A 24,798-nucleotide genomic window follows, 5' to 3' on the forward strand; every position below is an offset into this window, starting at 1 on the left:
TATATATTTTTCGTCAAAAATTTAACACCTCAAATTTTTTTTTAATTGAAAGAGTGGTAATTTAATTATTTCACTTTTAGTAGCATTTATTTTGTAAAATTAAGACGTTCTTGTCAGTTATATTATACAGTGAAACCTGCCAAGTTGACCACCCTTGTAAGTTGGGCACCTGCATAAGTTGACCTCAATTATCAAGAAAGGAATTTTTCCTATATAATATAAAGAAGCAAAACCTTTGTAACTTGACCACCTGTCTATCTTGTATGTTGACCACTGAAATAAGTCAATTTTATCTAGGAGTATTATGAAATTCTATTCTAAAACCCTCATAAGTTGACCAGAAAAAAAAATTCAGAAAATTTTCTGACATTTTGGCAATGTATGTTAAAATTTCACTTGTTTGGTGAAATAGTGTAAAAAACTAATCTATACCCTTTTGTGAGTTGACCATCAGGGGAAACTGTAAGGGGTTAGCTTTTGATCATTTCTTTCATCCGTTCATTGAAAACAGGTGTATTAGTTGAAAAGTTGCTCTTCCAGTTGCAATAGTGAGCATTTGAATAAATGAATGCTCTGAAATATGCTTTGATCCCTTATTTATGGTCTTTGTATGGTATTAAGTGCAGTAAATAAATTTTAAAGTGTTCAAATAATTTTATTTTGTTAAAGTTTTCAAATTACATGTTTTCGTGTTCTGATATTTTAAGAAATTATACTTATTAGACACTTCACATGCATAACTAACGAAATAATTTTTTAAGAAAAAATTAGTTAAATATTAGATTTATGTGTATCAGATTGAAGTTCATTCAGGTTTAAACACATTTCTTAAGATATTCATTTGCATATTTTCTGAATAAAATTTTCAAGTCAATTAAAAAAATTTTTTTAAATATATAGCAACATGATATAGGAAACGAAAAAGTAAACAAGGACCCACCCCCTCTATAAGTTGACCATTTGTCTAAGTTGACCACTAAAACAATGCACCACAAGTGGTCAACTAGCACAAGTTTTACTGTATTTGCATAAATGTCTTTATAACGATACGTTATTATCTAATATATTACAAAGGCTCTTTTTGTAAACTCACGGAACTCCATTGGCCTTACTCCTACACTATCTACCAATAAGTATTTGGACACGTGTGATTGAAAAGAAAAACAAACTTTATTCATAATCAATAGCTGGTAGAGCCTCCACGAGAGACAATTACAGCGTGAATCCTCCGGGGGCATACTTTCCACAAGTCCTTGTGTGACGGTTAGTGGTATTTTCTTCCACTCGGCATGGAGAAGACGTGTAAGTTCCTTCACCGATTTTGGACGGGTAGTACACCCCTTAATTCGGCGATCCAACTCGTCCCAGAGATTCTCGATAGGGTTGAGGTCTGGGCTCTGGGCAGACCAGCCTTGGTGACCCTCGCAACATGACAGCTGGCATTGTAGTCCTGGAAGTAACAGGGGTCCACCCCGTAAAATTGACACAACGTAGGAAGCACATTGCCATCCAAAATAATGCAGTAGGCATCGGCGTTGAGCTTAACATGAATGGGGACCAAGGGTCCCAATACATACTAGGAGAAAGAATCTATCTCAGGACCGCAGATATAGTCATTTGCATAGGTGTCCAAATACTTATTGGTAGATAGTGTACTTCTGTATGTATTTTTCTCGTACAGAAAGTAGCAACTAGCATTATCTAACAGCTTTTTTTTTTATGATGTTTTTCATGATGGAAGAAAAAAATTCAAAGAAAATATTAGATTTTCACATTTAAAATTTATGGAAAAAAAAACTTTTAAATAAATTAATAATCAATAATAAATTTCTTTCCGTTCTGATAATTTTTTTATTTGTAAATAATGTAACTTTTTGAGAAAAATAAAGTATTTTTTTTTTTATCATAACTAACTTCAGACAAATCTATTTACATTTCCTTTTTTAAACCTTGTTAAAAGTAATCAGTTTTGATTTGAAAACTTCGAGACATGAACTTCAGTCTAAGTTGTAGTTAAATTAAGTATAACAAACATCAATCTTCATAGAAATCACTTTTTTTATTTTTATATTTTAAAGAATTCAAACAAAAAATAAAGATCTACTATCATTAAAAAACACAAGATTTTTCCATAAAATAATATCTTTCCTTTAAAACAAATTTTCTCTAATCCTATTTACATTCAGTTCTTCCACAGGCTTAAATAAAAATACATAATTTTCGTTCGAAAAACTACGAGACAAAACCTTATGATGTCGAATGTCCTTGTTAAAATGATAAATATAAACCATAATCTTCAACTTCATAAGATCACCCTTTTCAGTCATAATGAATTCAAACGGCAAAAAAATACAAATTACTGTTATATACTATACTATTATTTAAAAAAAAATAATAACATGATTTTTCCAGAAAAAAATTTTTAAGAAAATAATACCCTGTCATCAAAACAAAATTCCTCTAATCCTATTTACACCTAGTTTTTTTTATAGGTTTAAGAAAAATGCATAATTTTCGTTCGAAAAATCACGAGACAAGACCTTAAGTCGAATGCCCTAAGTAAAAATGGTTTTTTTTTCAATCTTAATAAATTTAAACGACAAATGAAATATAAATTACTACTTAAACTATACTTATTCAAAAAAAAAATTTAAAGTAATACGACTTTTCCAGAAGAAAAGGTAAAAAAAAAAATAATAATAATAATGTCCTGTCATCAAAACAAATTCATCTAATCCTATTCACTCTCCATTTTTTTATTGTCTTAAATAAAAATGCATAATTTTTATTCGAAAAATCACGAGACAAGACCGTCTGAAGTCGAATGTCCTAGTTAAAATGAGAAATATAAACTATAATCTTCAACTTCATAGAATCACCCTTTTTATTTCAGTTTTAATAAATTTAAACGACAATTATAAATTACTATTATATACTGTACTATTATTTAAAAAAAAATTCTTTTTAAATAACACGACTTTTCTTGAAAAAATGGTAAAAAAAATAAATAATGGTAAACAAAATTCTTCTAATCCTATTTACACTCCGTTTTTTTATAGGCCTAAATAAAAATACATAATTTTCGTTCGAAAAACCACGAGACGAAGTCGAATGTCCTAGTCAAAATGAAAAATATAGACTGTCTTCAACTTCATAGAATCACGCTTTTAATTTCAGTCTTAATTTAAACGACTAATACAAATTACTATTATATGCTATATTATTTTTAAAAAAAAAATATTATTAAAAAAGAAAACATGATTTTTTCAGAACAAATGGTTAAAAGAAAATAATATCCTGTCATCAAAACAAAATTCCTCTAATCCTATTTACACTCCGTTCTTTTATAGGCTTAAATAAAAATACATAATTTTCGTTCGAAAAACCACGAGAAGCAGTCGAATGTCCTAGTCAAATTGAAAAATATAGACTACTATCTTCAACTTCATAGAATCACGCTTTTAATTTCAATCTTAATATAAACGACTAATACAAATTACTATTATATACTATATTGTGTTTAAAAAATATATATTATTAAAAAAGAAAACATGACTTTTTCAGAACAAATGGTTAAAAAAAAAATAATATCCTGTCATCAAAACAAAATTCCTCTAATCCTATTTACACTCCGTTCTTTTATAGGCTTAAATAAAAATGCATAATTTTCGTTCGAAAAACCACGAGACAAAGTCGAATGTCCTAGTCGAAATGAAAGATATAGACTATTATCTTCAACTTCATAGAATCACCCTTTTTATTTTAGTCTTAATGAATTTAAACGACAAATACAAATTACTTTTATAGACTATATTATTTAAAAAAAGAAAATCTATTGTTTTTAAAAAAAAAAGAAGAAAAATAGCATGACTTTTTCAAAAAAAAATTGTAAAAAAAAGAAAAAATAATAATAATACCCTGTTATCAAAACAAAATTCCTCTAATCCTATTTACACTCCGTTTTTTTTTTTATAGGTATCATAAATTCTTTAAAAGTGAAAAGCAGAGAGAGATGCATCACTTATTTGATCATAAAGAATAAAATGCAAATATCATTTATACGAAGAAATAGATCTCCGTTGCCGTAAAGCACCGAGAGCCCTTGACCTGCCAAGCGGGAGGTCGCTCAGTGCATTTGCACCAAAAGAGAGGATTTCCCCTTGTCTTTGAGTGGTTACTCACCTGTGGTAACTCTTGTCAAGTTGCCAAGATTTGGCGCTTTATCGACTCGAGTGGTTTTTTAGTTTTTATCAAACGATTTTGTTCTTTTGTTAGAGGATTGCGATTGTAAAGGAAATGATTACATTTCTGATGCAACTTTCTTCTTCTGATATTTGCTTTAAACTTTCAGATACAAATTAAAATCCTTTGTTGTGAGTAAGTGAACGTAGATGAAAATGAACATTAATTTTATTTTTGAAAATGAAACTTTAAAACTTTTAAATTAAACTTTTCCATTTACTTATCTTTTTAATTATTCTCAGAATTATCATTCACTATTTCATATGATTATTTATTTCGTTTGTTCTGATTATCTATTCTAGATAGATGAAGAATAATCTGATTTATCATGTTAGTAGACTTATATATAGAGTTTCACGAGCTGGATTTTTTTTTTCTTCCAATTTTATAAAATTGTTTCAAAAGGTTTCACGTCTTGGTATAGTAATGACATTATTTTTTTGAATGAACTTTTATTAATTTGATAACACAAATTTGTGCCAAACAAAATGCATAATTTTGTAAATAATATTTTCGTGGAATAAATTTTTCAAACTTGATGTAGTAGCTTAAACGGAAATCTATCTGCTGCACTGCTTTATAATTGAGTGTATTTTATTCATAAATTAACTAAAATTTTTTTTATTTAATCTTTTTTATTGCTTCTCAATGTTGCAGAATAACGCAAACTATCGTTAATTGTTACAGTATACTCTCAATATGTCGAAAACCTTGTTATAACGATATCTCAAAAACCTTGTTACGTCAAAAAAATATTTTCCCCTTGGCATTATATATCCACCTAATGTTAGTGTGAATTCCTATATCGAAAAGCTTCTTCTCAAAATCTTGTTACATCGATTTTTTTTATCTATTGTTTTTCGAAATAGCATTTGCCTTTTTTTCGGAAATATCACAATGTAAAATTAACAATTCTTTCCTATTTAATGCATAATAATTTTTGTTTTACTTTTAAAAATAAAATTATCATTGTTGTATTTAGACTTACAGTCAACTATCATTACATACATATTTAATATTTTTTATTCATATGTTTCATGACTCTACTTCTTAGAGTAATTTTTTAGAATATATTTTTATACTTTTTAGAACATATTTAGTTTTGAACTTATCTCGAAAACTCGCTATCTCGAAATTTTTTAAGCGTCCTTTCAACTTTGAGATATCGAGAGTATACTGTGTAGCCATAAATGAATAAACGAAAGAAACTAAAACGGAAAGATAACTTAGTATAAAAATCTAATTTGCTTCGAAAAGTAAGGTATGAATGATTTTACGAAACACTATTTATTTTGAAATTATAAACATTAAGAAATAAATAAATGAGAAATTAATTTTTTTGACTGTTTCTCTGTTTTTCAATTGTTCATTGTGCTAGATTTCTATTTCTTTTTCAATTAATATGAATCAATCATTTACTTGTATTACTTATTAATGTAAAACAATTTTTAACGCAGCAATATTGTTCTAAATGCATTGTTATGACTTATTTTTAATAGCATTTTAATTATAACTAATGGGCTCCGAGCCCTGTTCGCTGGCGCTCCTCATCCCCCAACGATCTATGCAATCTTATGACTCGAGATGCTAACCATGATCGCTACTAGCTTAGTAAAATTTTTAATCTTAAGCAAAATCCTGAGAATATAAATTAATTATTAAGAACTTAAAAACTAATTCCCTTTAAAAAAATTACAATTTTTAGTGATTACTAAGTTATTAAAATTAAAAAATAATAATGAATTGAAATAAATGCCATGCAATAATAAAACTTTCAGAAACAAAGCAATAATTATGATTTTAACATGTTGAATTTTGCATGGCTTGCCAGTCTGGCCAGAATGATTTTCTCAGTATATATTGCATTAATTTCTTCAAACCGTTTTAGTAACGATAGTAATATAAAAAATTAAAAGCATTAAAAATTTACTCGAATAATATTTTTCTAATAATTTTGGCTTCATCGGTCACAGGTGACCCATAAAATTTAACTAATAATAAAATTAAATTTTGAATGTATCTTTAAAAATCGAAAAAAATTAATTTAAATAAGGAAAAAAATCTTTAAAAATCTAAAAAATCTTTGTATCCTTACTTTTAAAAATGAAAAACAAAAATTTTTTTTAACTTTTTTATTTTATTTATTTATTTATATTTCTAAAAAAAAATATAATTTAAATAAATAAAAAATCTAATTTAAATAAATAAAAAATCTAATTTAAATAAAAATAAATCGAATTTGTTTATCTTTTTCAATAAATCCAGAAAATTAATAAATAAATAAATAAAATCAAAAAAAATCACCAACTTAGAAGGAGATTATTGCAGAATGACCTGCATCCCACAGTGGACTGATCGTTAAGACACGGTTCCCAGCCCATCACCGAAGTCAAGCGTCACTGACTGCGGTCAGTGTGCGGGTGGGTGACCACTTGGATCATTCTGCGTTGGGACCGAGGGTGTGCGGTATTGGTTCTCGTTAAACTGTTTTGTCGTAAAATGCTCGACTTTGCGCGCAGGTCTTCGGGCTACTAAAGCGGGGGTGCCATCCCCTCTGCAGAGGATCAAAATTATGATGGCATGTCTTCGGAACGTCTTCAGGGATGTTTCTCAAACCGTCGCCAATAGCCCATTATGAGAGGCCAGGATAGCCTGGTTGGTAGGGCACCGGGCCCATGTCCAAGAATTCGTGGGTTCGATCCCCGCCGGCCGAAGACTCCTCGTGTGACTGATGCGCGTTAAATCTGTCGAGTCGCAAAGTCCTCCATGTTCCCATAGCAAATCAATACCTCTGGGGGTACTGATCCAGGAGTTTTCTTGTCTTCTGGATCGGGTTCAAAATTACAAGGCTAAGGTGTTGAACATTCGTGAACCCAAAATTGGGTCGGCTGTTCAACGACGGTTATAAAATAAAATAAAATAGCCCATTGTGCAGCTCTAGTGCGACGTAAATGAATTACAACTACAGAATGATCTGCATAAACTCTAATGTGACTTTCAACATACAATTTTGTACTCGGGGGAAAATGAAAATTTTCTGTCTTAATTGTCCGGAGTGGAACAAGTTAAATAAAACCACACAGCGTTACAGCGTTTAAATTAAAAATAAGATGTTATACTTTGTTAGAGGGTTAATTTTCGCTGCATCAGTGATTGACGAAGCGATGATATTCTTATTTCTGGATTTTCCTCCTCTTAAACGAATGTTTTGCAACGCTGTTAACTTCTAACGTCACAAAATTAACTGATGCAGAAAGGAATCAGCACCTTTCGACAAGGAAAAAGGAAATGGCGAGATTTTAGAAAGGCAACAAGTTAGAGAAAGGGAAAAAACTGAAATACGTGTTGTTGTATTGAAAGATGAAGGTCGTTTTTTACAGTTTCCAGTGCTCTAGCTCGAATAAACTTATCAATTTATTATTCAAAAAGACTTTCAGTTATAAAGAGAGAGGATTATTTGAATAAATGTGTTACTCTAAAATTGAGTTAATAGAATTACAGTGCTTCTAGAACTACTTTCATATCGAAATTCATTCAATCATTGACAAAATTCTACCCAATAATACCTAACGCAGCGGTTCATAAGAGATGTAATTAACATAAAGGGTTCCTAACTTTGGAGCGCTCTCCTGATCCAATTATTGGGACTATATTTCCCAGTTTCCGTCTACCCCTATATTTTGGAAGTCAGAAATCCGAATCCGTCGAAAAAATTTGATGTTCATTCAAAGAAAGTATTCTTTTGTGTCTGATTTCATTACTTAAAATATCGTCTGCTCTTATTAATCCAAATCCGAAGATCCGATCATTAGATCAAAAGTTATCCTGAGTGGTTCGCTTATTTTATTTTATTTACTTTTTTTGGTGCATTGTACATTTGCGTTTGAAGGTAATGACTAAAGGGACAAATTAGTTATTATTCTTAACGGCTAGTTCGAATATTAGTTTTTATATACAATGGCAACTCGAAAGGCGTAACAACTGCTCTGTAACATCAGACGTAATTTTATTAACATTCGGCCACATGGGCATTCTTAATAATTGCGTCTATTAGCAGACCTGATTCTTCGACTCTGGTTCGAAAAATTAGTTACGTTTGAACCTTGTTTCTATACATTCAAAAGTAGTTGCCAGGAATCGTTACAAACTATTGGGAGTACAAATTAGTTCGGTCCGTTTTCAAAAGATGGCTCTGGCTGTTATCAAGGTTTCATAGCGACAGCTGGTTTCGGTGGTTTCAGAGAGGTTAGACATCTGTCATTAATATTCAGTTTATATCGCTTTGAGTTTCATACAAAAACCCTGTTTTTTACTTTGTTGAATGTGTCAAATTTTGTGGTAACGAAGCAGCATTTGCGGGAGGTTTTATGATTTTGCTTTAATTGCAAGAAAAGTGCAGCTGAAGCTCATCGAATGCTTGTAGAAGTTTATGGTGACAATGCTCCAACTGATAAATCATGTAGGGAATGGTTTCGACGTTTCAAGAATGGTGAATGATGATTGAAGAATGGTGTTGTATACTATGAGCTGCTACAACCTGACAATTCCATCACGGGCGATCGGTATAGGCTACAATTGATTCGTTTGAGCCTTGCATTACTAGAAAAACGGCCGGAATACGAGCGAAGACATTACAAAGTTATTCTTCTGCATGATAACGGTCGGCCTGATGTCGCAAAAGTCGTAAAAAATTATTTGGAAACGCTGAAGTGGGATATTTTACCGCACCTGCCGTATTTGCTGGATATTGCTCCTTCTGATTACTGGTTGTTCCGACGGATGTAGCACGATTTGGCAGTTCACCGGTTCAATTCTTTCGCAGAAATCGAAAATTGGCTCCTAACTTGAATCGCCTCAAAAGACGAGACATTTTTTCGAGATGGAATTCGAAAATTGCCTGATAAGTGGGAAAAAGTAGAAGCCAGCGATGGACAATACTTTGATTGATCTATTCATTCATTTTGTTCTGAAATAAATGCATTTTTGACCACAAAAAAAACGGACCGAACTAATTTGTACTCCTAATGCCATTTTTTTCTAAATAAGCGCACTACTTGCTTCACTACTTTTTCCCCGCTACACTAATCGCACTCCGCCCTCACTACTGCACTACATTGCAAACTACTGAAAAAATAGCACGACTACAGTAGTTTCTTTACCTGTAGTGCGTTACTTCTGGATCCCTGAGAAATGTAAATGTATCTGTATTTTCTTTCAGCATTAGCAATCTGCTAATTTGTTTAATGATAGGTGTCTATAATTTCCATTACATTCTCATCTGGGAAAGACATAACTTTTTCTTTTCCTTATTACTTTTTGTTGCTCTCGACACTGCGCAGGTAACCTGAAAATCTGGTTTACGTCACGATGACTTAACTTGTTTCTTGAAGAATGAAAGATAAAAGTCGTTTTCTCTCGGTTATTGGGGCGTACGGTTATTCAAGAAACAAATAAATAAATGAAAAAACTCTGAAAGAAAAGGGAAAACACAAAGAAGGTCATACCAACAATGAAAGTCAACCTGAAAAAAAAAGTGTTCCATTGGGCTTGATTGTTTCTTCTTCTTGGTTGACCATTCATTATGTACGATTTCCAATTACATCCACTTTCGCAGACGATTTCGAAAGTTTTTCAAAGAGATTAGTTGTCGGAAGCTTTAAAAATTAAAATGGCAGCACATAATGTGGCTATTTGAGTGGTTTTAAGTCATTAAATGGAATCAGAGCATTAACTTTATTTTTGTATGAAAATTACCTTTGTAATGAATTTATAGTTTAAAACTTATTTTAACACAATGGTTTGGCAAAATGACTGTTTTGTGTTTTGTTAGTATTAATTCTGGTGCTCTTAACATTTATTAACAATAAATATAACGGTGTACAAAACCGGAAAATAATTAATTATTAAATAAAAATAAAAAGGAAAGTTAAGCATTCCCACAACTACCGGTTCTGAGTCAGGCTGTGGCTCTCAAATTTTGTGACCAACAGCATGATTGTGCCAATGTGGTCAGCATTGCGCATGAACCGCTTTTACTTCTCAGACAAACTGATGCCCATTTTTATGAAACTGGTAGGCTTTAAGCTGCCATTGAAGATCGAACCCCAATCCTTTGCAATAAAAGATTATTGTTTTATATTATTTTTTTATTGTTATTTTAGGTTCAGGATTATTTTAAAAAAGTTTTTTTTTTGTATAATCAAAATTATATATTAGTTGTTTAATATAATGCTATAAAGGTTCGTTTGTGCTGTCGGAGGAAAAGATTTTACAAAAAGTGTAAGTCAATTATAAATTAAAGTGATTTAAAATTATTATGCCGCGCAAATAAACAAATGTATGTTTAATTAGAAATTTTCATTTGTTATATTATTACAAGTAAAAAATTGATTTAAACTCTTTGTATCAAAACTTTAACTGGTTAATGTTAAAATAATAGTGATATCTTTTGCTAAGTCTCGTTGCCATGGTGATCTAAACGCCAAACTTTTTGAAATAGCTTTCGTTTGCGAAAACATATTCCATAAAATATTTTTTTTTCTCACATTTATTTGAATGAAAAGGTTTTTGTCCTGTACTGAGAGGGGGGTGGGAAGGCGTGCATACTTGCTACTTAAATCAGGATTTGGAAATATTTGGCAAACATAAATCTGCGAGTGCAATTTTCTTATATCTTTGTACACTTTTTAATGAAGTAAATGTTATTAGTCTTCAATATTCTTATTTGAATGTTGTATAAGTATTTTTAAATTATTTTATTGATCCCCGTACATTGGTTAAGAAGGACTCCCCCGACAAAATAAAGTGGTACAAAAATTTCTGTATAAAACTTTTTTTTTGTTTTTTTTATTTTTGTATTAATATGTTTATCATAAAATTTTCATGATTATCTCATTAATTCAAACCATTAATTCAGTCAAAACTCATTAATTCAGATCAAAATTATGATCTGTGAATGAATGAATGAGTCTATGAATGTGTTCGCCCTTTAAAACGGGCTTTGACGTGTGTGTTGCTGAAGACTTGGCTATGACACGTATTCTTATCCATAGATGGAACTGAAATGCGCCACTGAAAAACAAGAAACGCTCCCTCTGCCTTAAAAAATTGCTTGATTTCCCGTGCAGGGTGCACGATTGGGTGCACGATTCCAAACCGTAATGTTCCCAATCCTTAAGACGGGGAATATGCAACTTTTTCCCTCTTTCTCGGGAATACGTGATTCTAAGCAATGACGTCAGAATAAAATTGTGCGTGCGCAACATGCCATGTACTGTCTTGTGACGCTGTGCTGTGGCGGGAATCTGCAAAGCTTTACAACCATTATTATTTGTTATTTTCCGTTGAAACTGGAGAACGCGAAACTGTGAATTAATAATGCAGTGAAGTAAGTAATTTATCATTTTCATTAAACTTTTGTTTGTGATTACAACTAATAAATTTCTAATATATTTTCTGTTTTAATTAATTGTTTTGCTATGACTGTTTATCTAATTAGTTTTTCCCTGCATTCATTGCTTAAATGTTACACGTGTCTGTAATGCAGTATTCAAAGGTTTGAATAATGCTGTGCTGTAATGTTTTTCTGTTATGTCCCCAAAACGTAAAGTTTTAAATTGCAATATGTAAATTTTTAGATAGCTTAATTTTGTTGTGCACATCCATGTGCAAATTGTTAAATTTAAGTTTATATGCTTAAGAAAAGAGATAAAACTACTAACAGGAAGAGAAGTTACTGTAGATATAGCACTAATGTAGGCTACATGAATAATTATATATATTAAAATTTAAATTGCTCTTATAAATTTTGTTCATGTCATTAATTTTGATATATATGGGAGTTTTGTTATAAAAACAAAAAAATTACTTCAGCAACTGATAAAACCAGTTGTTTTGGTTCAGAACTATGTTATTTAAACAGAAGACTGTTTTATTATTAATAATCAGAATAGAATGTTTATTATAATAAAATATATATATTTAAAAGAGCATTATTATTATTTAGCTTGCAATAATAAGCATTAAATCCTTTTTTTTTGTTTTGTTTACCTTTCAGATGCAGGTGGAGATGGAAGGAGCAATGGTTGGTTTTAGTCATAAGAGGTAATTAAATTATAAGTTTTTTTTCATTAATATTTAAAATGATTATTGCTTATCCCTCAAGTTATAAAATATCAGAATTTATTATTAAAAGTTTGTCATTCAGATATTTTTTTTACTTAGATAGTTTTTATTTAGTTTAAATTAACACGCCTAATGATTTCTTTAAAGTAAAATTTTTTTATGATATATAATATAATATTTAATCATAAATTTCTAGGCTTTCCAACCTTAATAATTTATGTTATTTTAACATCTGTCAATATCTTTGGTACCGAATGATATTTTTCCCCTTTTAAGATACTTATCATTGTTTTAGTCATAATGTTATCATTTTAATTTTTTGTGTTATTGTTAATGATTTCAGTATACTACTGGATGTATTGTTATTATGACCTAGATATTTATTTTTTTCACCTAGGTGTATTATTGTAGCTTATATCTTGGTTGTTATATTGTAGCTTATAACTTGGTTCCATGGTCTTGGCGACCAATAAGTATTTTCAGATATCTGATATTTCAGTATTTAGACCTCTGATTTTTCGGACGGTTCTATATCTGTTGATTTCAATACTATCCAGAGTTTATCAAGGAGATATAGCTTAAACCTACAGGGAGAAGTTTGCAAATTTTATACATTAAAATTAAGTTTCAAATATTTTTTTTCTTTTTAAATTATGAAATTAAGTTGTGCTTTAAAATTTACTATTTCTCTAATAAATATAAATCAGAAACTATACATATTCCCATAAGAATGTATAAGTAAAAAATATTTCAGTACTCTAAATTTTGTTAACAGATTATGATACAAATAAACTAGTAAAGATGATTTTGTAGTGAAGATGGAAGATAATATTATATGTATTAACATATATTAATGAAATGTGCATGCACATAGTAATTGTTTGTTCGTTATTGGAATAATTTATTTGTCTACTTTTAATTTATTAATTCTAATAAACAATTATGTATACCCAATAAAATCATTAAATTATGTAATCTGTACTTAGGAAATGTGTGTTAAAAGTTTTTTTCATATAATCAAATGCAAAAAGTATAATTAAGATACAAACTGATGTTTTTTTTTTTTTTTTAATTAAAGGATTTTTAATGAAAGGAATAAAGGATTTTTTTTAATTAAAGTCGAATTAATTTATTGTAAAATATAGTAGAATTATCTTGTGCTGTGAATGTTTAATATGTGCTTTTACATTCCAAGGAATGATTTGACATGCTTTTAGGAATTCCCTTTATTTGTGCGTTTATCTATAATTTAAAACAGGCTTTACATTTTCTGAAGCTTCATTTCCGTAATTTTATAATGCACATAAATGGAAGACTAAAATCTGAAATATCTATCTCTAAATCGTTCCTTATATTAATTCCTTTGTATATACATATATATATTTAGAATATTTCTGAAAAACTTTTTTTATTCCTGGGCAAGTTTTCTGTTGATTTAATTTACTTTTTATTATTGAAAAAGCCTAGATATTAAGCTAACCTTCTGACTTAAGGTTTTGTCGTAACCCCAACTATAGTTTTATCTAATACATAATTTGTAGAAAAATTTTCATCAAAAATTCAGTTGCTATGATGTTTTCAAAGTGATTTTATTTTTAAAATGTACTGTAATTTAAGTTGGTGCACGATTTTTGTTTCAGATTCTTGGAAAAAGTGTTGTGTAGAGTCTGAGATTTTCTTTGGAACTTTCTTCTATTATACAGCAGATACAAAGTTATTTTGTTCTAGGTATATATTATAGAGGGTTTTTATATCTGTCTTTTATACCATTTTGTGCTAAAAATGTTTTGCAAATGCTTTTAGAAATAAAAATTTATTTAATTGATTTCTCATTTTATTTTAATTCTTAAATAAACCCTACATTTATTTATTTATGGTATTTTACCAATTGCTGCAACTAACAATTACATTTGTATTCATAAATATGTGTAAAAAATCTGATTTTTTTTCTTGCAGCCTTTTTTTCTTTCTCAATAGTTTTTTAAGTTAAACTGAATTTAGTAAACATTCAAATAAGCATATAAGAAATGAAATAGAATCTTGAGACATTTCTCAAATATTTAATTAATGAATTGAGTTAACATTGAAATAAACTTATAAAAAATAAATTAACACATGTTAAAATAAACAATAAAATAAAAAACATTAATAAAATAAATGATTAAAAAAGTAAAATAATTTCTTAAATATTTCAGCACAAGGACTGCAAGAATGGGTACTTTAATGCTCCCTATTTAATAAGTACATGAACAGAAATAAACAAATTGTTTAGGTTTGATATTCAAAATGGAAAGGTTTAATTTTCATATATATTAATGTAGACAAGTAGGCATATGGATATTACAGCTTAACCTAGTCTGGAGTAATTTAGTTAAAAAACTTTTTCTCTTAATTATACACGAGATAATACAGCTGTATTACAATAAATAAAAATGATAGGTTTGGTTGCGCAAAATTAATAATCTTACACTATTAACACTGAAGATTTGTGATTGAACTAGTAAATCTCAGTACATATACGCTATTTTCAAATAGTGATAAGATAACATCGATAAAGATTTATGTCAGAGATTTCTTAAGTGTGAAAATTGTTGTTTTAGGAAGTAATTAGTAGTTTAATTAGGTTTAGTAATTTAAAATAAAATTGCTTATGAATATCTTTTTTAACTTGTAATTGATTCTTATGTTTTTAAAGGCGTCTCAAGAATGTCATTCAGTTAGGGAATGTGGAAATAAACATTTTTTGCTTATGAAGTTTATTCCTGTGAATACATTAAAATATTTTCTTAAACTATTACCATGATGGGAAATAAAAAACAGTGCGTTTTAAAAAAATTATCTGTATGAAGTAATCGACGTCAAAAGAGTGTAACCTTGCATTAAGTGTTGAATAGCATTAGTTGCTTCTGAAGTTTTTTTCCCCCATAAATAAATTAAAATAATATGTATCTCACTATAGGATATTTTAAAACTTCCAATTTGCTTTTTCATTTTTATGCACTAAAAAACTTGTCCCAATTTACTGGTACAGTACAGAACCCGTTATCTGGAAATCAGAAAACCGGAAAACCAAATAACCGGAACGAAATTCGATAAATTTTCCCGCCATTTTTGAAAAAACAAATGTTTTTCTCCTCATAAGATTTCAAGATTTTTCTTTCTTTTTTGAAAGATGTTAACCTTACAATCATTTTGGAAACAATCATTAGTGTATTACTTCATCGTTTTTTCTTCTTTTCAAGATTATTTCCAAATATATTTTTTTAGTTGAATTTGACAATAAAAAAAAACGGCTTTTTGTAGCGATTCAGAAAACCGGAAAAATCAGTTATCCGGAATAGTGATGGTCCCGATCGTTCCGGATAATCGGTTCCCTACTGTATAAGTTTTTTATACTTAGGTTTGAAATATTTTGAATCATTCATTATGAGTGAGGGAATATAAAATACGAGTTTCAAATTTCTTGCTCAATATGAAACCTATATAAAGACCAGAAACTTTGACCAATTTTGTTCATAGTCACAGCATGACAGGTATTAAACGGTAAAGGTTGAACGACAAAGCATTAAAATTTTTTGCATTTGTAACTGGTAAGAGTTGCGAGCGAGGGAATGATATTTCATAATGTTGAATTATTAATGAAAAATTTATTTCAAATAATACTTCAAACTTATACTAAGCTGAAATATAATCTTCAAAATATATTTTGAACAAATAACTCATTCATATATCTGGGGGGGAAAACTAATAGTCTACCATTTAAACTTTATAGCAGAGAGCTACCCAAATATCAGCAAAAAATAACCAAAAGATTGATTTAAAAATATTTAATATTTCCTTGTAATTAGAAGAATTTGTAGTATTTATTAAGATTTTTTTGGTTAGGATTGATATTAATTTATGAATTTAATTATCTCATTAGAAAGGAAATGGCTATAGAACATTACTGTTTTTTAAATTAAAATTTAAGTTGGAAAGAAACAAAAGTTTGTGAATCCATAATATGATACTATACACACTAAGTTAACAAATTTTATGTTTAAAAAAAGTGTAACAAAAAAATTAATGTTAATTTTGAAAACAATAGGTTTAAATATATTAATTTGACTAGTGTGACTTAGCGTGTGAAGATGCAAGTTGTAAGCCAGTAAAATAGGATATTCTACAATCATGGCATTAAACAGTTTTTTTTAGATATCAAGTTTTTTTTTTAAAAAAAAAAAGCTGTTAGTGCTGATGGTCTTAAATTAAGACTTATGCAATGAAAGCAACAGTACATGAAAATAAAGGTTTCAAAAAGGATAAATACAAGATCTATACTCAATCGAAACATTTTTTATTTATAATATTTACTTTTAACAAACGTTAGTTATTTTCATTAAACACAAAAAATTTTTTTGATTGCATCCAATTTACATTTTTAAGTCTTAGAAAGCTTTTCATGTTTTTGCATAATTGATAAAAGAGGAAAAGAATATAAAAATTATGGAATGCTATTATGGATTGTTTAAAAAAAAAAAAAAAACGCTGTGGAAAACCGAGTTTTATTTTTCCACCAGAAATCAAAAATTAACACTTGTTATTTTGTAGATCACCAGGGACCAAAAAATGTAAGGATAGGGTCATGGAGGAAAAAAACATTAGCACAAATAAAATATGTTGAATAATAAAGTCAAGTTATATTTTTAATCAAAAATTGTAGCAGAATTCCTAACTTACAAAGTTTAAAATTTATTAAAAAGGACTTGCCGATCTTAGACAGTGAAATTTACATTATGAGCTATAAATTAAAACAAATTCATTAAATAGAATAAAAACTACAATTCTTGAAAGATAACCTTAAATTGAACAATTCCAGTGAACTAAATATTTATAGTCCCTCAAGAAAAAGCTGCCAAAATGCCCATTAAAAATTATTTAATTTTATTCTTATATTAAAGAACATAATGCTAGAAAGCTTTCAGTTACATTTCAAAAACAGGTATTAACTTTGTTATATATAGCAAAAAAAATCTAAAAAAAGCACCCTAGTTTTTTAACTAAATAATTTTTATTTCAAAAGTACTAAAACAATATTCAATACCCACTGTGGATTATGAAACTATTATAAAGCATGTAATACTAGAATTATAAAAAAAGCTAATTGCTAAACAATGTAAATATACTTTTTCATAAAATATTCTAAACCATAAAATGCAGTTAAAATAAATTTTGAAAACTAGATGAAAACAGAATTTTGGAAATACAATTTTAATAATATTGCTGAAGAAAAAATCTTATATCCTCATAAAGAACAGAAAATAAAAATTAACAAATTTATTCAATACTCGAAACAGAATAAATTTGAATTTGTAAATGAAGTTTAAATAATGCTACTGTCGACTATAACAATTAATTATGTAAATAATAACAATTTAATAAACTATTATATATTTTAGTAATTGCAATTATTATCAATGGGGACTGATTTCAAAGCACATCTGAGATCTCTTATTTTATAAACAATATAATAAACTTAAACATTTTGTAATATGCACAGGTGAAATAACTTTACTTAAACCTCAAAGCTTTGAAGAAATAATAATCAATAACTTATTGAATTGAAATCAATAATTAAAAATAGTACAATTAAAACAATAACTTTATGAATCAAGGGTATTAAGAAAACTTGAATTTTTTTCTAGTCTCATACTCAGATCTAACATAGAACACTTGAATAATGCATACAGACCAAAAAAAAAATTATCTACACCTAGGAAAATAAGAAACTAGCAGTAATTAACTTGCAGGGGTCTGTCTAGGTTTTTCTGAGAGGTACCTATTTTGTGAAAATTTAGACATAATTTGTGAAAAATTAAAAATTATATTTAAAAATCAACACAAAAATATGGATTTATCGATTCTTAAAGGATACAAAAATAAAATTTTAAGAAAAAGTATTTTGTGAAACTACCGTTTTTCCTAAAACTGAATTTGTGAAACTACCGTTTATCCTAAAGTTGAATTTGTGAAGGTACCGCTAAACGGTAGTAAATTCGGCCTAGACAGACCCCTCACTTGATCTGCCAAATATAATTGTAAAAATTTTTTATCCCTATAGCATTTTTCCCCTTCGACTAATAATTAATATATTATATGCCTTTTAGTAAGCTGACTGATAGGCATAGTAGAAAAATCAAATGGATATTTTTTGGATTTGGATGGTTTGTAAAAATTATACAAGATAAAAAAATGAGGTAAACATTTGCTACAGTTAAAATCAAATTAAGTGAATTTCAATGCATTAAAGCATGTCAAAACAAATTAATCCTATTTGTTTTTAAAAAAACATATGTACCAGATAAAACGAGGAAAAAATTTTGCTACGTAGAATATCAAATTATATGAATTTCAAGCAACTAAGAAAAAGAATTCAAATCAATAGCGCAGCATGTCAAATAAACGAATAAAATCCATGATCATTTGTTTTTAAAATAATATAAAACTGAATACAATCAAGCACAGGCATGCATACAAAACAAATTCACTTGAACCTGCAATGTGCTGGGCAACTGGCTCGTTGTTGTATGCAACTGAATTCAACAAGTGTTCAATCTGAATTCAATATGTCTTTACTGTTCATCTAATTTTTTAAATACAGTGAAACCTCCTGTTATGGACACTCCTGCAAAACGGACGCCTCTCAATACGGACATATTTTTAATTCCCCGGAAACCTTCAATGAATAAACCATTACGTACATTCTCCGCAAAGCGGACACTCCTGTAACCGGACGCGGACAGTCATTATGGTCCTGAAACGTTGTTTTTTATCTCTACAAACCGGACACTACTTTTTCTAAATAAATTGCAAGCTAAAAAAATTCAACTTTTCACCATTTTTAAAGCATGTAAATAAAGCTTTTTGCCTTATCCTTAACTAAATATATTGTTAAGCTATTTCACCACCGAAAAATCAATTCTCCTGTCACCTTGCCTTATCTTTGTAAAGAAAGGAGAGAAAATGGTACTGCACTCCTGAAATAATTCTGACATCGGCATCTTTTGATCTTTTCATCTGGACCACACAGGTTATGAGACCCCTCAAGTTGAAATGACTTCTCTCAATGCTTCTTCCCCATTGAAAATTTCTTTAATTTTCTTATCAATTTGAAGACTGTATTTAACACAACTGGGGTAAAAAAGGAGAACAGAAGTATAATCTTTGAGGTGTTTATATAAAGGAAACATTTATTCAAACACTTGATAGCTGATCAATTGCGAATAATCATCTCCATAGGTCCTCATGACTTACAGGTATGTATTACTTTTTTTTCTGGGAATCATGGGAGGTTTATTTTCCAAGAAGGTATTAACCATGTTCCCTATCAAATGATAAGTAGGTGTAAGGGGATGTGAACCTAAAAATTTAAACGGACTGAGGACAGTACGCTCCTATTTGGTATTATATGTCTAACTTGAGTATCTCTGCTAATAGGAAAATTATATTTATTTATTTATCTGTAGCTACATCCAGAATTATGTATTTATATCAAACTTCTTTATATATTCATTTTTATCTTTCTTATTGTTTAAATAAATATTCATGTAGATATTTACAGTATCCTTGTAGATATTATTTAACTATTCTACAGAAGCATATCTTTGAGAATATTCTAAAAACAATTTACGGTGTTAAATTTCGTTATTAGGGTACCCTTCCCGTAAACGGACAACTCTCATAAACGGACAAATTTTTTGGTCCCATGAATGTCCGCTTAACGGAGGTTTCACTGTATTTGCATAAATTTTAGAGCAATTTCGAATGAGCATTGTTAAAATAGTCAATGATTTTCACAGACAAAGAAATTAGTTTAAGTTACTACTATATGTGACCACTATTTTAACACAAAATTGATTAAGACATCAATGCATTTTTTTATTTTTTATAAAATATGATTAAATATAATATTTCACAAAATTTTAATGCATAATACTAAGATATTTTGAGCATGGAGATTATTTTACAAAAAAATGTAATTTATCAAAGACATTTTCATGAATACAGGTTTTATATATATATATTTTAATCAATTGTTTGAAAAATATAAAGGTAACAGAAATTTCAAAATATTAAGAAATGAAAATCCTTAAGTACAATAAATTACAGTCTATTATCACAGCTCTTTTTTTCAAAAAAAAAAAAAGAAAGACTTAAGATGTCCATAAATAATGTAGAGCATTGTAAAATATTATGAAACCTATGATAAATGATAGTTAGTAGCAGCCGCTGGTCTAGGGAGGTTACTTGGAAGATCAGTTAAAACCTTGCTTGATGATCTATTACTAGCCTTTGTCATTGTCTTAATTGCACTGGTGATTTCACTGAAGATGCCATGTGATATTTAGTTCAGCTTAGCCACTGTCCATAATTTAGATATCAAAATTAGTTTCTGGATAAGAATCCTCTTTACAGTAGAAAAATCATCTCATTCATCAAATAGAAAGCTGTCTGCATAAATGTAGCTGAAAATTTAAAAAAAAGAAAGTGAGGCCATAAGCATCCAATGGAAGGGGTATCTGTTTAACGAATAAATGTACTCAAACTTTATTTACTAGAAATTCTATGTTTAAATAGGTAGGTACTTACTATAAGGAACCGATTTAGGATAAATCACGATTTTTAAACAATTTTAATAACATTTGATAACATTAAAATTTAAATATTTTTGACACTAAGGAAACTGAAGAATATTTTGTTAGAAACAATTTTTAAAAAGGATTATATTGTTAATTATCAATCTTTGGAGTCAGAAAACCACTATTACCATAATCTTTCTATTATGTTTCCCATTATCCACATTTAATTAAACACCACAAATAATTACTACTGTTAATTATTTGTGTTATAATTGTTACTTATTTATTGCACCTGAAATACATAAGTACCATAATTCCTTCTGTAGCAACAAAACAAAAAATAATAGTAACAACAAATATTAAATTATCTATTTCTATACATTGTGAAATTGAAAGGTGTTTTAAAACTAAGATGTGCCTGATGTAAGATGTTATATATTTTGTCACTAGAAATGTATTGTTTATTAAAAAATTTTCTCCATGCAACTAAAATTAAATTAATAGATACAATTGTTTATATTATTAACTGATTAGAAAAAATAATGCCGAAAACTAAAGTCATGCACGATATTTTGTTAAGAAGAGATTAATAATTAATAGGTACTTTATTTACGTCGCATTAGAGCTGCTCAATGACATGAATTATGCATATGACTGTTAATGGAAGGATACTTAATAACAGTACAATTCAAATTCAATAAAAATTTATAAAGTAATATAAATAAAAAATTCTATAACTTAATATAATATTCGTAACGGAGCCAAAGCTATAACTACTAAGAACATATATTTTTAATAATTCAACATACCTATCATAACTGTTTATTTACATATTGAACGTAATTTCACTTAGTATCTATCTGTGAAAGGTTTTTAAAGGAAAAACTAACAAAAGTAAAAGCGTTAAAACTTCACAGTTTGGCGCGAAAAGAACCATCGGTACTCTTAAGAAAATTAGACTTACCTAGCATCACTCACGAACTCTTTATTTAATTTATGTGTCGATACTCCAACCAAGGAAATTAGCAGATTCTCTTCTTTTGTTTAATGAAAATGACATAAATAGTTGTTTCAGGCATGGCGATTTCAGCTTCGCACATTTCGAAGCTGTATATCAACATACCGCGACTTTTCCAGAAGAGGTACATGCGCACAAACCTATTTTATTCTGACGTCATTGCTTAGAATCACGTATTCCCGAGAAAGAGGGAAAAAGTTGCATATTCCCCGTCTTAAGGATTGGGAACATTACGGTTTGGAATCGTGCAAGCAGGGTTGCTGGTATTGACAAGTGACATAAGTCACAACAGCAAGACACTAATGGAATGTATGTTTTTCCTACAAACTACAAATATGAATAGTTTAAGGTCATTAAATTATAGAAATTTTGAATATAAATTTGTAGAACAAAATGAGTGTTACTTGATACTAGATTCCCGGAACCGGGCTTAGAGAATAAAAAATCAGGTCTGGGTACCTGATATTGAAACTCTTTTGCCGGGTCCGGTTAGTTCTCGGTACATCGCTAGTAGCTACCACTACAAAACAACCACTAAGCTACAACATTAATAGCTAATTTTATGAAGGTGGCTTTACACACATCGCTACAAAATCTTAAACTATTTTGGCATTATCGACAGGTTTCAAATTGGAAGAAAATTTATCTATCTAAATTTATAAAGACTTGCAGAAAATATTTTCGCCATTCTTAATTTTTCAGTATTTTTGAATACAAAATCGTTTTATTAACTTTTTTGTTTTTGTTTTACTAATTTATTCTTTTCATTCAATATAGTTACAATAACGTGAACATTTTGCCTAAAACTGTAATAAATACTTTTTAAAAAAAATCGTTTTAAAAATATTTATTCGAAAGAAAGGATTTTATTCCATAAAATATATCTCCTGACCTTTACGGCTAAAGAGTTTTCTCCGTTTATTTGTAAGAAAAATGAATCAGTTTCTCTTTGGAAACTATGTTACAACTGGAAACTATGATCATTTGCCAAAGTCTGGGAACCATTTTGGGAAATAGCCAGTACACTTTAAAAGAAATGTTCTCTCTTTCATTTTTTTCTTCTTACTGAATGAATTGAACCTGCTTGTTTGTAGTTAGTTATTCAAGAATTATTCAAGTTTTATTTAGCTGTTGCTATGGCTGTAGGATGTTATGTAATTATCTTACATCCACACTATTTTAACTCTATGATTTAATTAGTTTATTGAGTCTGCTTGAGTCTCAATAGAGACTATTTTTTTCCTACTTATGTTACGTTAAAAGTGTTCTACAAAAAAAAAAAATTGGTGCGTACTTTAATTTTTTAATTGCTATGTCATAAATTCAAGGAACAACATTAACATCGTAGTATTAATACGTCACCGAATTAGTATTTCTAGAGTTATCTGATACCACGTGTTTATTTAGATACAGTAATTCTTTTCAAATATATTTCTATATCAGTAAATAATTTAAAATCAATGGTGATAACCTTCATTAAAAAAAAAACCTTCATTAAAGAAATAATGATTACTAAAAATTTCTTTATTTAGCGTCGTGATGGCTCAGGGGATAGAGCGTTAACCTTCCAATGAGGTGAACCGGGTTTGAATCCACAGCGATAGCTGGTTGATACGAATTCCGCGTCCGGCTTGCACCGACCACAGTGCTGACGTAAAATATCCTCAGTGGTAGACGGATCAGGGGTTAGAGTCCCCTGCCTACAGGCTAACCATGAGAGGCTTTTGTGGTTTTCCTGTCCATGTAATGCAAATGCGGGTTAGCTCCATCGAAAAGTCTTCCAAAGGCAAATTTCTCTAAATCCAGGAGTTCCCTTGTCTTTTGGATTGGGTTCAAAATTGCAAGGCTACGGAGTTGAACGTTAGTAGTCGCAAACCAAAAATTGGCTCGGCTGTTCAACGCCAGTTATAAAATAAAATTTATTTCTTTATTACTTTCTGTGTTAAATCTTAAAAAAATGACAACATTTCAAACAAAAATGTATTTGATTTTATTTATTTCGTAACTTTTGACTCCATTTTTAAAAGGTTATTGGATTTGATTATTTCTGTTATTAGTGGGAACCAAAAGGCTTATAATGGTTCAGATTCCTTTCAAACCATTATAACGTTCACATCATACTTTATAGTAAAATATTTTCTTTTTTGAAAGTGTGGTTGTAATAATTTGACTTATACAAATCACTCAGAATAAAGATTCACTAAACTAATATGAATTTGGAAAAGCGAATTCTCGAACGAAATAACTAATAATCGCACTTGAAATTCACGTAAAATTTATGCGTAAATTAATTCATTTTTTTACCCATTGGCAAAATGAGTGTTGTTTTAAGTTTGATGGCGTGCTCACCTTATTTGGATGCCATCACACTTTTCAATTGTGTTCAAGAGTAATAGTAAACAATGCGCATGCGTCGTCATTGCGTGCGTTGATATTGCGACACCGCTGCTGTTTGATAATTTTTTTAGAATTCTTTTTTTCATTTTTAATTTTGTTATGCATTAAGTTGGTGAGTTTATTTTTGAGATATGGGACCAGAGAGATCCCATAAATACTTCTTGAGTTATGAATAAAAGAGAATTTCATCATTTGAACGATATTTTTCTTTTTTATTGTTTCAATTAAGAATCAGAAATTCCAACCTACAGTTCAAACTGGATCGTTTTCAATACTAATTCAGGTGAATATCACAAATAAAGAGAGTCCCAAACCGATTGACACGGCCCCAAAGGTTGGAGTTGAAGTATTCATTATAATTTAAATCGATTTCGATCAAGACAACTGTGGACAACTTCG

General features: G+C 29.0%; 1 protein-coding gene and 2 long non-coding RNA genes across 8 annotated transcripts in view; 2 read left to right on the forward strand and 1 right to left on the reverse strand.

The window, feature by feature from the left end:
* The window catches only part of LOC107448522 (phospholipid-transporting ATPase ABCA1), a 196,382-nt gene that overhangs the window by 73,788 nt on the left and 97,796 nt on the right, over positions 1 to 24,798 (forward strand). The gene's annotated exons all lie outside the window — the stretch shown is intronic.
* Positions 11,469 to 14,191, forward strand: LOC147809902 (uncharacterized). Its single transcript, XR_015433874.1, has 3 exons — positions 11,469 to 11,629; positions 12,299 to 12,345; positions 14,007 to 14,191. It is a non-coding gene; the product is annotated as an uncharacterized LOC147809902 (long non-coding RNA).
* LOC147809903 (uncharacterized) lies at positions 14,409 to 23,011 on the reverse strand. Its single transcript, XR_015433875.1, has 2 exons — positions 21,949 to 23,011; positions 14,409 to 20,870 (listed from the first exon to the last, which is right to left on the reverse strand). It is a non-coding gene; the product is annotated as an uncharacterized LOC147809903 (long non-coding RNA).

The sequence above is a fragment of the Parasteatoda tepidariorum genome, chromosome 5 (genome assembly GCF_982258835.1).
Source record: "Parasteatoda tepidariorum strain Cologne lab strain chromosome 5, Ptep-v5.0, whole genome shotgun sequence".
Classification (NCBI taxonomy): Eukaryota; Metazoa; Arthropoda; class Arachnida; order Araneae; family Theridiidae; genus Parasteatoda; species Parasteatoda tepidariorum.